The sequence below is a fragment of the Gossypium arboreum genome, chromosome 7 (genome assembly GCF_025698485.1).
Source record: "Gossypium arboreum isolate Shixiya-1 chromosome 7, ASM2569848v2, whole genome shotgun sequence".
NCBI lineage: Eukaryota > Viridiplantae > Streptophyta > Magnoliopsida > Malvales > Malvaceae > Gossypium > Gossypium arboreum.
The window spans coordinates 12,403,038-12,416,102 of NC_069076.1; the positions used below are offsets into that span (position 1 = coordinate 12,403,038).

Here is a 13,065-nt window from a genome sequence, read left to right on the forward strand (position 1 = left end):
TTCAACAGTTAAAATAAGTATTACCTATCTTAGTAATACATATTAAAACCATCAAAAATAATTAAGCGGCCTTATTACATTTAAAAGCCCAAAATCTTCAACGTAAATAAAAGGATGTCCAGTTCACTAGAAGAAAATCAAACTTTCAGAACGGGAGGCCACTCCGAATTCCCTCACAGCTCCAAGCCCACTATGGTTGGGGATTTCCTGCGTGGATAAAAATAAAAGGGGTGAGTTTGGGGAAACTCATGTGTAAATTAACCCAACCATAGCCTATATCAGCTCAAACCACGTAAATAGAATAAGTTGGCCTTAGCCTGAATGTAAATTCGAATAAAGCCCATAGGCCCATAACGTAACGTAATGATATTACATGTTTATGCGTAAACCCAACCATATCCAACCGTATACACCCCGTACCAACCTTACACCGTGGGGAGACAACTCGACCCACCCAACCGCTACACACCACGAATTTGCAGCATGGCTGCAGAATGAATAATGTGACAGAGTCACCAGATATGATAATCGTGGCGAGCCACTGAATCAGATATATGTGGCAGAGCCACCAGATCAGATATTTGTGGCAGAGCCACCAGATCAGATATTTGTGGCATAGCCACCAGAACGCTTCCTCCATAATATAACCCATGTCCCCATGCAACAGATATATAATCATGGCATACATCATACAGAATCAGATCGTCATGCTTTTCAGTAAAAATTAACCCTAGGGGTATAACGGTAATTTTGCACCTTGGGGTATAACAGTAATTTTTCATACATAGGGGTATTATAGTAATTTAGCTACTTTTAGGGTTTTCATGCATATCCTAACTATTTACGTACTATCAGAACATTTACCGCACATACTTACCGAATTGGGCCCGTTGGCCCATGAACCCGATCTTTGGCCCATTAAGCCCAAATTATCAAAATGTACGAAATCGCGCGTACTGCAGTTTATTACTTTAGATTACCAAATATACAAACCCAACTATCTTACGAGCATTCGCACACTCGCAAATTCCCAAAATACTGACTTTTCGGCATTTTGGCTTTTCGACTTTTGCCAATCTAGTCTATGAGAGGGTGTCAGTTACACACCTGTTTGCGACGATATGCTGACGAGATCCACACACGAACCGCCTACAATTGGATTACTAACACGTTAATCTAACTATTCAAATACAAAATACGTATTAACCCCTTACAATATTCGGCCAACCACACCTACAGATCATAGTAAGCTTATAAGAAATCAATAAGCAACTCATTAACAAATTTTTGTCAATGTTTACCACATAATCATAATTTCACTGCAAGCTGTCTTCCTGACCAACAGTCACTAAATTATTTATAACTGGAGCTACGAAACTCCAAATCAAGTGCCGTTAATTTTCCCTGAAAATAGACTCATATATCTTTTATCCATAAAATTTTCAGAATTTTTGGTATGGCCAATCAATACCAGATTTTTCTTAAAGTTTCCCATGTTTCACTGTTTTACTAATCTAACCACTCTTCATTACGAATCAAATTTCTCATTGTACAGAATTCAAAATATGTTCTTGTTTATTTCATTAGAAACTAGACTCAATAAGCTTTAATTACATAATTTATTCAGCTTCTAATTCATCTCCCACAATTTATGGTGATTTTCCAAAGTCACGTTACTGCTGCTGTCCCAAGCAGATTTATTACCAAATCACTCTTTCACACATATCTTGCATGCATGTTATTTAAACATGTATATCACCAATCAATCATCACATATCTATGATTTTACTTAAGAATAATCTTCATTTCATCATTTTAAAGCACAACATGTTAGCTGATTTTTCCCTTTAACATCTAAGGCACATGCATGCTCATTTGTTTGGCTCAACTTCACCTATCTTCCATTTTTTATCAAAAGAACATGAAACAACAACCATTTCCATCATTTTAATTCATGACTAAATGCTCACAACACAACTAAAAATCAAAATATACTTCAAGAGTTAAGGTAGAATCAAGAAGAACTCATGAACCTCAAAATAGAAGCAAGGTACCAAGAACTTACCTTCAATTTTCCTCCTCCTAATGACCAAATACTCAAGAGCTTTCTCCTTTCCTTTCTCTTCTCTAACTTTCAGCTATGATGAACAAAGATGGACAAAACTTTGTTCTTTTCGCCCCTTTTTCTTTTAATAAAACTTCATATTTCATCCATTTAATTCTTTAATACAAAAGACATGAAATTCTTATCATGAAACATTTACCTAACCCATTATCATGGAACATTTACCTAACCTATTATCATGGAACATTTACCTAACCTATTATCAATTTGTATCAATTTGTACCATAAATTATGGATATCAAGTGCACATTTTGTCTACAACAACATGATGGCTGGCCACTTCATGTAAAATGGGAGGTTTGTCATGCAAATCCTCCTATTTTGCACTCCTATTTATTTGGTCACTTCAATTTAGCCTATAGCATTTTCAAACATTTTCACATAGGTCCTATTTCATAATTTTACTCACAAATGACAAAATTAAAGCATGAAATTTTGCCAACATTCACGAAATTCCTGAAAATTGGGGCGTTATAACTCTACCCTCCTTAAAGAAATTTCGTCCTCGAAATTTACCTAATCCAAACAGATGAGGGTATTGTTTGTTGCATCGCTTTCTTCCGCTCCCAAACTCGAAGTTTCCTTCCTTAACTTGTTGAAAACGAGCGACCAAAGACTCATCGTTCAACTGCTTTTTCCTTAATCTGGTCCAACCAGTTGGCCTCACTTGCAACTCACCCAATGACTTCCATCATCATATGAGACTCGCACGAGCAAAATTGCTCTCAGATTAGATACTGACTCTCGACTTAGAGCATCGGCTACTACATTAGCCTTGCTTGGGTGATACTCAATCGAACAGTCATAATCCTTAAGCAACTCAATCCATCTCCTTTGCCTAAGGTTCAGCTCCTTCTGAGTCAACAAATACTTAAGACTTTTATGGTCAGTGTATATAATACACCTTTCTTCGTACAAGTAATGTCTCCAAATCTTAAGTGCAAATATCACTGCTGCCAACTCTAAATCATGAGTCAAATAGTTTCCCTCATGAGGCTTAAGCTATCGTGATGCATATGAAACCACCTTACCCTCTTGCATTAACACGCAGCCCAAACCCACGTGTGATGCGTCACTGTACACAGTAAAATCCTTCCCAGACTCCGGCTGAATTAACACAAGTGCTTCAGTTAGAACTTTCTTCAACTTCTCAAAAGCTTCCTGCTATTTCTTAGTCCATACAAACGATACTCCTTTCCTTATGAGTTTTGTCAGAGGTGCTGCCATCACAGAAAAACCTTCCACAAACCTTCTGTAGTATCCTGCCAGTCCTAGGAAACTCCGTATTTTCGACACTGACCTAGGCGGCTTCCACTCCAAAATCGCTTCAATTTTCCGAGGGTCCACCTTAATCCCCTCAGCAGAGACCGCATGTCCTAAGAAGGTTACCTCCCTCAACCAAAGTTCAGACTTGCTGAACTTCACAAAGAGTTCCTTCTCCCTTAACACTTGCAACACTATACGGAGATGCTCATTATGTTTCGCTTCAGTTTCAGAATATACCAGGATATCGTTAATAAAGACGACTACGAACTGATAAAAAAATGGTTGGAGCACACGATTCATCATATCCATAAATGCTGCAGGAGCGTTCGTCAGTCTAAATGGCATAACCAGAAACTCGTAATGACCATACCGAGTCCTGAATGCTGTCTTATGGATATCTGCCTCCTTGACCCTTAACTGATGATATCCAGATCGAAGGTCGATCTTGGAAAATACAAAAGCTCCTCAAAGTTGGTCAAACAGATCGTCTATCCTTGGCAGTGGATACTTATTCTTAATCGTCAGTTTGTTCAACTGGCAATAATCAATGCACATCCGCATCGTACCATCTTTCTTTTTCAGGAATAGCACCGGTGCTCCCCATGGAGACACGCTTGGCCTAATGAAGCCCCTATCCAACAACTCTTGAATTTGAGCATTTAACTCTACTAACTCCTTCGGTGCCATCCTATACGGTGCGATAGACACAAAGCGCCATTCCGTGCAACAAGTCTATTCCAAACTCAACTTCTCGATTCGGAGGCAATCCTGAAGCTCTTCTAGAAAAACATCTTGGAACTTCTTTATGGTCCTAACCTTATCCACTGTCAGTCCCTCCTCTTTCGACTGACTTACAAATACCAATTAGGCCTCACAACCTTTCCGAATCCACTTTTCGGCTCTTAATGCCGACACCACATTGGACAAATAATCCATTCTCTCACCTATCACCATAACCTCCTCATCCTTTGTAGTTCTTAACACCATTCGTTTAGTAGCACAATCCAGAGTCGCCTTATGCTTAACAAGCCAGTCCATTCCCAAAATGAGATCAAACTCTCCGAACGGTAACTCCATCAGATCTCCAGGGAAAATCCTACCTTGAGTTTCTAAGGGTACATTCCTATACAGTTTGTCTACCCTAACCGAGTGACCCAAGGGACCTAGTATAGATACCCCACTCTCAATCTCCTCAGAGCAGTCCAAGTCGTCCATAATCCGTTCTGTGGCCTCCAACCAATATTCCGCTACATTCGGGGCTATACCAGACACGCCCTTAAAGATCTCCGCTCCGTTAGCCCGAAGTCGTTCAGAAATAGATCCCCGAACTCCATTGCCCGTACTTGCCTCGGCAACCCTTTCCAGAACACGAAGCATTGCCTGTGACAGGGCATCATCCTCGGCACCGCGATCATGAGACTCTACCTTTATTGCCAGTGGTACCGGTGCATCCACCGCCGGCATATGTCTCGAAGGCGAAGATCTCGCTCGAGCACTTCCTCGGCTCCGTCTACGGACTCTTGTACTCATATCGTATTATCTTGATTACGAATTTTTATGCATCAATTAATATTCCAAAGTTTATTACAGATGTTTTATGAATCGCATGAGAGTTCGAGTTTGTTTTCGCAGAATCAAGTCTAGCTACGCTTCAATCTTTATCGATTTTCCTATGGTTTCAGATCATCCTATCTAGAGTGTCCTAGTAGGGTTTCAAAGATGACAGATAATTCAGGAAAATATTCAGAAAAATTCAGAATACTTACAGACTTGAGCCGGAGATTCGGAATGCCACCTTCTAAAGATCTAAATTTTGAAAATCAAGTTTTTCGCATTCTTTATAAAATTTTCGCTTTCAAAAATCTTTGTTTTTGTAAACCCATTCCACAGCCGAGTTGTTGTAACCTAGGCTCTGATACCACTAAATGTAGCACCCCAAACCCGGCCCAGAAGTTATGGCCGGATCCGGCATGCCACATCAAAACGTCAAAAAATTTCCATTCTAAGTCCGTAAAATCGTACTTGATGTTCAAAAGATTAATTCATTAAGGGTTAAAGTGAATGGAAGTCAGCACCGTAGGAAACCGGAAAAGAGGTGGTGAGTCCATCGGATCGCTTAAGTACCAAGCTCCTTCGATCCAATCCTAGACATGCATACCGCCATTGCCACACCTTAACGTCATGGATATTTCTAGGAAACCGATTTGATTAAGTCATTTTAGGACAAGTGATTAATTTTGGAAAAATACTTTCATTGCGGAAGCTTTGCTTGTTGTCGTGTTATTTTGAAATCAACTGTTGTTTTTGAAAACGCGCCCTAAAGCTATCCAATTTCAACAGTTAAAATAAGTATTACCTATCTTAGTAATACATATTAAAACCATCAAAATAATTAAGCGGCCTTATTACATTTAAAAGCCCAAAATCTTCAACGTAAATAAAAGGATGTCCAGTTCACGTAAGAAAATCAAACTTTCGAACGGTGGCCACTCAAATTCCCTCACGACTCCAAGCCCACTATGGTTGGGGATTTCTGCGTGGATAAAAATAAAAGGGTTGGGGATTTCTGCATGGATAAAATAAAAGGGTGAGTTTGGGGAAACTCAATGTGTAAATTAACCCAACCATAGCCTATATCACTCAAACCACGTAAATAGAATAAGTTGGCCTTAGCCTGAATGTAAATTGAATAAAGCCCATAGGCCCATAATGTAACGTAATGTATATTATATGTTTATGCGAAACCCAACCATATCCAACCGTATACACCCCTCATACCAACCTTACACCGTGTGGGGAGACAACTCGACCCACCCACCCGCTACACAATTACGTAATTTGCAGCATGGCTGCGAGAAGATAATGTGACAGAGTCACCAGATATGAGATAATTGTGGCGAGCCACTGTATCAGATATATGTGGCGAGCCACCAGATCGATATTTGTGGCGAGCCACCAGATCGATATTTGTGGCATAGCCACCGTAACGCTTCCTCCATAATATAACCCATGTCCCCATGCAATGATATATAATCATGGCATACATCATACGTAATCGATCGTCATGCTTTTCAAGAAAATTAACCCTAGGGGTATAACGGTAATTTTGCACCTAGGGGTATAACAAAAATTTTCCATACATAGGGGTATTATAGTAATTTAGCTACTTTTAGGGTTTTCATGCATATCCTAACTATTTACGTACTATCAGAACACTTACCGCACATACTTACTGAATTGGGCCCATTAGCCCATGAACCCGATCTTTGGCCCATTAAGCCCAAATTATCAAAATGTACTAAATCGCGCATCGCAGTTTATTACTTTAGATTACCAAATATACAAACCCAACTATCTTACGAGCATTCGCACACTCGCAAATTCCCAAAATACGACTTTTCGGCATTTCGCTTTTGCCAATCTAGTCTATGAGAGGGTGTCGCCATACACACACAGTTTGCGACGATATCTTGACGAGATCCACACACGAACCGCCTACAATTGGATTACTAACACGTTAATCTAACTATTCAAATACAAAATACGTATTAACCCCTTACAATATTCGACCAACCACACCTACAGATCATAGTAAGCTTATAAGAAATCAATAAGCAACTCATTAACAAATTTTTGTCAATGTTTACCACATAATCATAATTTCACTGCAAGCTGTCTTCCTGACCAACAGTCACTAAATTATTTATAACTGGAGCTACGAAACTCCAAATCAAGTGCCGTTAATTTTCCCTGAAAATAGACTCATATATCTTTTATCCATAAAATTTTCAGAATTTTTGGTATGGCCAATCAATACCAGATTTTTCTTAAAGTATCCCATGTTTCACTGTTTTAATAATCTAACCACTCTTCATTACGAATCAAATTTCTCATTGTACAGAATTCAAAATATGTTCTTGTTTATTTCATTAGAAACTAGACTCAATAAGCTTTAATTACATAATTTATTCAGCTTCTAATTCATCTCCCACAATTTATGGTGATTTTCCAAATTCACGTTACTGCTGCTGTCCCAAGCAGATTTATTACCAAATCACTCTTTCACACATATCTTGCATGCATGTTATTTAAACATGTATATCACCAATCAATCATCACATATCTATGATTTTACTTAAGAATAATCTTCATTTCATCATTTTAAAGCACAAAATGTTAGCTGATTTTTCCCTTTAACATCTAAGGCACATGCATGCTCATTTGTTTGGCTCAACTTCACCTATCTTCCATTTTTTATCAAAAGAACATGAAACAACAACCATTTCCTTCATTTTAATTCATGACTAAATGCTCACAACACAACTAAAAATCAAAAGATACTTCAAGAGTTAAGGTAGAATCAAGAAGAACTCATGAACCTCAAAATAGAAGCAAGGTACCAAGAACTTACCTTCAATTTTCCTCCTCCTAATGACCAAATACTCAAGAGCTTTCTCCTCTCCTTTCTCTTCTCTAACTTTCAGCTATGATGAACAAAGATAGACAAAACTTTGTTCTTTTCGCCCCTTTTTCTTTTAATAAAACTTCATATTTCATCCATTTAATTCTTTAATACAAAAGACATGAAATTCTTATCATGAAACATTTACCTAACCCATTATCATGAAACATTTACCTAACCCATTATCATGGAACATTTACCTAACCTATTATCATGGAACATTTACCTAACCTATTATCAATTTGTATCAATTTGTACCATAAATTATGGATATCAAGTGCACATTTTGTCTACAACAACATGATGGCTGGCCACTTCATGTAAAATGGGAGGTTTGTCATGCAAATCCTCCTATTTTGCACTCCTATTTATTTGGTCACTTCAATTTAGCCTATAGCATTTTCAAACATTTTCACATAGGTCCTATTTCATAATTTCACTCACAAATGACAAAATTAAAGCATGAAATTTTGCCAACATTCACAGAATTCCCGAAAATTGGGGCGTTACATATTCATTTCATTTTCTCATTTCTTTCTCAAATCTATTAATTCGTCTCATATCCATATCTGCCTTTAGGTTCGTTTAAATTGGTTTGCATAATCTTTCACGTGCTATCATTTGTCACATTACATATATATACATGATATACTATTTTTCATCAACATTTCATATCAACTATCCTTTAGCAAGTTTATGTTTAATAATCCCTATTAATCGAACACGGACTCAATACGGATACATGAATCATCCAACCATCACACCAATATATCTAACATTAATGCCTCATTGGAACTTCTGAATTATAAATTGCGCTCCACACCTCATCGGTATAAACCGAAGTAAAGTATGTTTTGCAACTCATCAAAATATTCAAAGTATAATATACGCTCCGCGCCTCATCAGTAGAAACCAAAGTATAATCACGTACACTAATCATATTGCATCCCATCTATACCAACTCTACCCGAAACAGTTAATAGGGTAACCAAATATTCAAATATATATTCATGATCACATATCATAATTTCATACAATGCTCGTTTACACCATGCTTATCTCAATTTAGTTCTTGACATTCCATATTATCATATACAACTCGAATCATGAGACAAGTAGAATGCTTACCTCTAATATGCTAGTTTGTAACAAAATAATATACATCTGAACTTAAATCATGAAAGTACAAATTGTATTCATTACTCGTCTATTACTCTCGCTTTTCCTTTCTCTTGAGACAGCCCGACGTCGTCTTTCGCCTAGAGATTTTGGACTAAATTGAAAAAGGGCTAAACTTTCTTTTTTTCTTTTCTTTTCTTCACTTGGACGACACTATGGAGGATGAAGGATGAACAGCCTTCATCTCTCCACTAACATGACCTTATATATGATGATTAACTTTTTAATTAAATTTAATTAACCTTTATTTTAACCTTTAAACATGTCTAATCCATTAATTAACCTTATTAATCACAAGTGAGTGGGTTACCATCAAATTCCACTAACTCATTTCAATTTAATGGTTAAATAACCATTTGATCCTTTGACTAATTGTTAATTTGGCCCTCTAGCATTTTCCAATTTAAAATTAAATAATGATTGACTTTTTACAATTTAATCCCTAAACTTTAATTAATTATCCTCGATTTAATTTCCATGTCATTCTTTAATATACTTTCATACTAACTTAGTAAATACTTTTATTCATATTTTCATAAACTTGGTTTAGGAAATTGTATTCTGAAACCGTATTTTTTAACATTGGCCAAAGTCAAGTCATTAAAATTTTATTTTATTTATTTAATTAAATAATATATTTTGGGAAATAAAAATAATTATAGGGTTGGCAAAATTATACATGTTGGTTAAAGAACAAATAACATATATAATTGTACCTAATACACGAGACGGACCTAAGAGCCTATCTCGTTACATGAGGGGTGACAAACTTTAGTCCTAATAAGGGTTACCACCAACCCAAGGGATTGTCAAGTAGGGAAATTGAATTTTTATATTAAAATATTATTATTCATTACTCTTTGTTCAAGTAAAACTCTTGTGTCATTTCATGTTGTTGAGCATTGTTAATCAGTCAAAAAATAGTGGCAATTTATCTACAAGAATAAATTTTATTTTTTGAAAAGCTCAAAGTTTTCAGTTTCCATGGAGAGAGAATTAACTTTCCCAATGAAAATTAATAAAAGTTCTCATTATGTGTGTTTGGATCGTTTTGTTTGAGCCCACACTCAAAGCAATTCAAGGTTCGAGGATAGTGAAGAACATTGTTTGGTAGAAAGTTGAGAAACAACTTAGACCGCCTCGCACAATGCACAGGTAATAATTTGGTTTAGGGTTTAGTATTATAAATACCACATGGCTCAGTTTTAAGAAAAAAAAATTTAACTTCCAATGTGCCTAAAAACACGATTTTTAAATCAAAATTTTCAACAATTGGTATTAGAGTCAGGTTGTGTTAAGTTTATAGTATAAACCAATATTGAATTTGATTCTCTCTCTCATTATTTGATTAAATAAGATAAAAAGTGACATTTTTAAATTGTATATATGTGAATAGATGTATGGTTTTTCATTTTATATTAGTTATAAAGTAATTTTGTCAAAAGTTATGGTTCCTAATATTAGACTGACTGTAATCTAGGGTTTTTTTTTTCTTTTCAAATTTTAGGTTTATAATTAGATCATGGAATATATGTTGGAAAAATTAATTTAGAAAACAATATATTTTGGCATAGCCGAAGGTTTAATTTTTCTTAAAACCAAGTCATGTGGTATTTATAAAATAAACCCTTAACCAAATTATTACTTGTGCTTTGTTTGAGATGGTCTAAGTTGTTTCTCAAACCCCGAATTATTTTGAGTGTAGGCTCAAACAAAATCAATCAAACGCACAGAGTGAAAACTTTTATTAACTTTGAGCTTTTCAGAAAATAGAATTTATTATAGTAAATAAATTACCACTATTTTCTAACAGAGTAATGATGCTCAACCACTTATGTATTGTATTTCTTTAGTTCATCTTATAATTCCTATTTACAGGAAAACGGTACAAGAGTTTTACTTGAACAAAATATAATTAAATAATAATATTTGAATATAATTATAGTATTCCTCTAGATGTGGAATACAAGGAGGTAGCAACCTGAAGAGAGACTAGAGTTTGCTAGCCTTAATTATTTGGGATGGACTCTCGGGCGTGTCTCATGTATTGAGAATAATTATATATGTTATCTGAACTTTTATTCAACACTTATAATTTATCCAACCCAATAATTATTTTTCTATTTTCCAAAATATTAATTAATTAATTAATTAATCTAATTAATTTTTTTCTCAGCTCAATTCTAATTTCGTTAAAGTCATGTAACTTTACCGCATTCAATCTATGAAAAATATATTTAATTGTCATGTTTAATAAAAATATGTTGACTAAATAATTTAATTCTCACTTGAAATTCAATTATTTAATTTTTATAATTAAATAATAATTTGAATATATTAATTTAATTTTTAAGTCATCTTTTGCACTCAGCGAGAAAACGCATTCATTGCATATAGTGATACATGCAATCTATTTCTTTTAATTGTCATTTTCATTCATTCCATAATATTAATTTTACATTTAATTCATTTTGGATTATGTTGAGCTAGCGAATAGGACCGATTGGACATGTATAATTAGGGCTCAAATAATTTGTTATTAAGTTCTGGCTTTTCTCCTATTAATTACAAAATATTTAATCATGGAATCATTCAACTAAATTGTCATTATTGAACTCTCCCTTATTATTTACCGTTATGAAAGCAACTCAATAAGTGTTTGTCCAATAACCTTGTCATAAGTTTGTTATCCCCATAGGATATCCTTAATTTCTTTGGGTTAACTTCTTTCACTTAATATGAACCTATTTTATCTCATGGTAACCATTACACCTTACTTCAAGAAAAAGTCAGTTACTAACAAATAGTAATTAAATCATTTGTTTAACAAATGATTCATGGTCACGTTACTTTTCCATCTATCATGTAATGTCATTGAGAGAATGTCATTTACCCTTTATTGGGCTATGAATTCTACTATTGTAAATGAAGCTATGTTATGCAGAAGTTGTATAACCATCATACTAGCTTTCAGCTCTTTAGTAATTTGAACTTAGGCTTTTAATATATCAAAGCATACGAGTCATGCACAGATAGTCAATCACTTACTCAAGATTGAGATAAGTCACACTGTGAACGTCATAAGTGAATTAATCCATAAACGGATCTCAGATCTAGGAACAATTCAACTTGGGTCTGGTCCAATGTGTTATCAGTCCAAACAATAGCATCTATGTCTCTATCTTTTGGGAGTAAACCACTCTGATACTCAAGACAAGGTAACTCCCCATTTGGACTTGGTAGAAGACATAATAGTGTTTTAATTGATTTGGTCAATTTCGATTTAGGCTACAAACTTTTTAGATTACCTACTAATATAAGCTGTCTTCTCACATTATGATCTGAGCATATAATGCAACTTAGTATTAGTTAAACATTAGGTAATCAGTGAGCCAATATTTGCTAACATTTTGCTTTGTGTACAAAAATCATTGAGGACATATGCAAACAATATTAATGTGAATAATGCAATTTTATTTAAACCAACGTGTTCAAAAAATTACATATGCAAATCACAAATAAAATTACACTTAATGCACTAGATTCTAACAATATCATCTACACATGGGAATTTTAATTTTATTTTTTAAAATTAGAAATAATCATGTGAGCCAAAAATGGGCTAGGTATTTTTGTAACCTAAAATTTTTGATGGAGCTATAACATCCCAAAAATCGGGGGTTAGTATAATTGGGTTTGTAAATCGAGAGAGTGTGTCATGCCTTAATATTTAAGATTATCTATGCATTTTTAGGAAATAAATGATTTATTGGCTTGTTTAGTGAAACATTCCTTGAAACCCAAGTTCAAATCCCTTCTCTCTCACCATTTTCATTATTTTCTAAAATTTGCCTTAAACCCAACTATGTGACATGCCTTGTCTTTAAAATAATTATTGCAAAATTATTTCAAGAATGAGGAAGAAGTCTAATGGATAAAATAAATATGAGAAAACATGAAAATTAAATGAGGTCCCAAGTTTGAATCCTTTCCCTTGTGAAATAATTAAATTTTGCAAAATCCTTTATTTTTT

At 34.8% G+C, this 13,065-nt stretch overlaps 1 long non-coding RNA gene across 1 annotated transcript; it reads right to left on the minus strand.

Moving 5' to 3' along the window:
• Positions 1 to 946: 946 nt before the first annotated feature.
• Positions 947 to 2,247, minus strand: LOC128295178 (uncharacterized). The gene is made up of 2 exons (XR_008285513.1): positions 2,066 to 2,247; positions 947 to 1,149 (listed from the first exon to the last, which is right to left on the minus strand). It is a non-coding gene; the product is annotated as an uncharacterized LOC128295178 (long non-coding RNA).
• Positions 2,248 to 13,065: the final 10,818 nt, after the last annotated feature.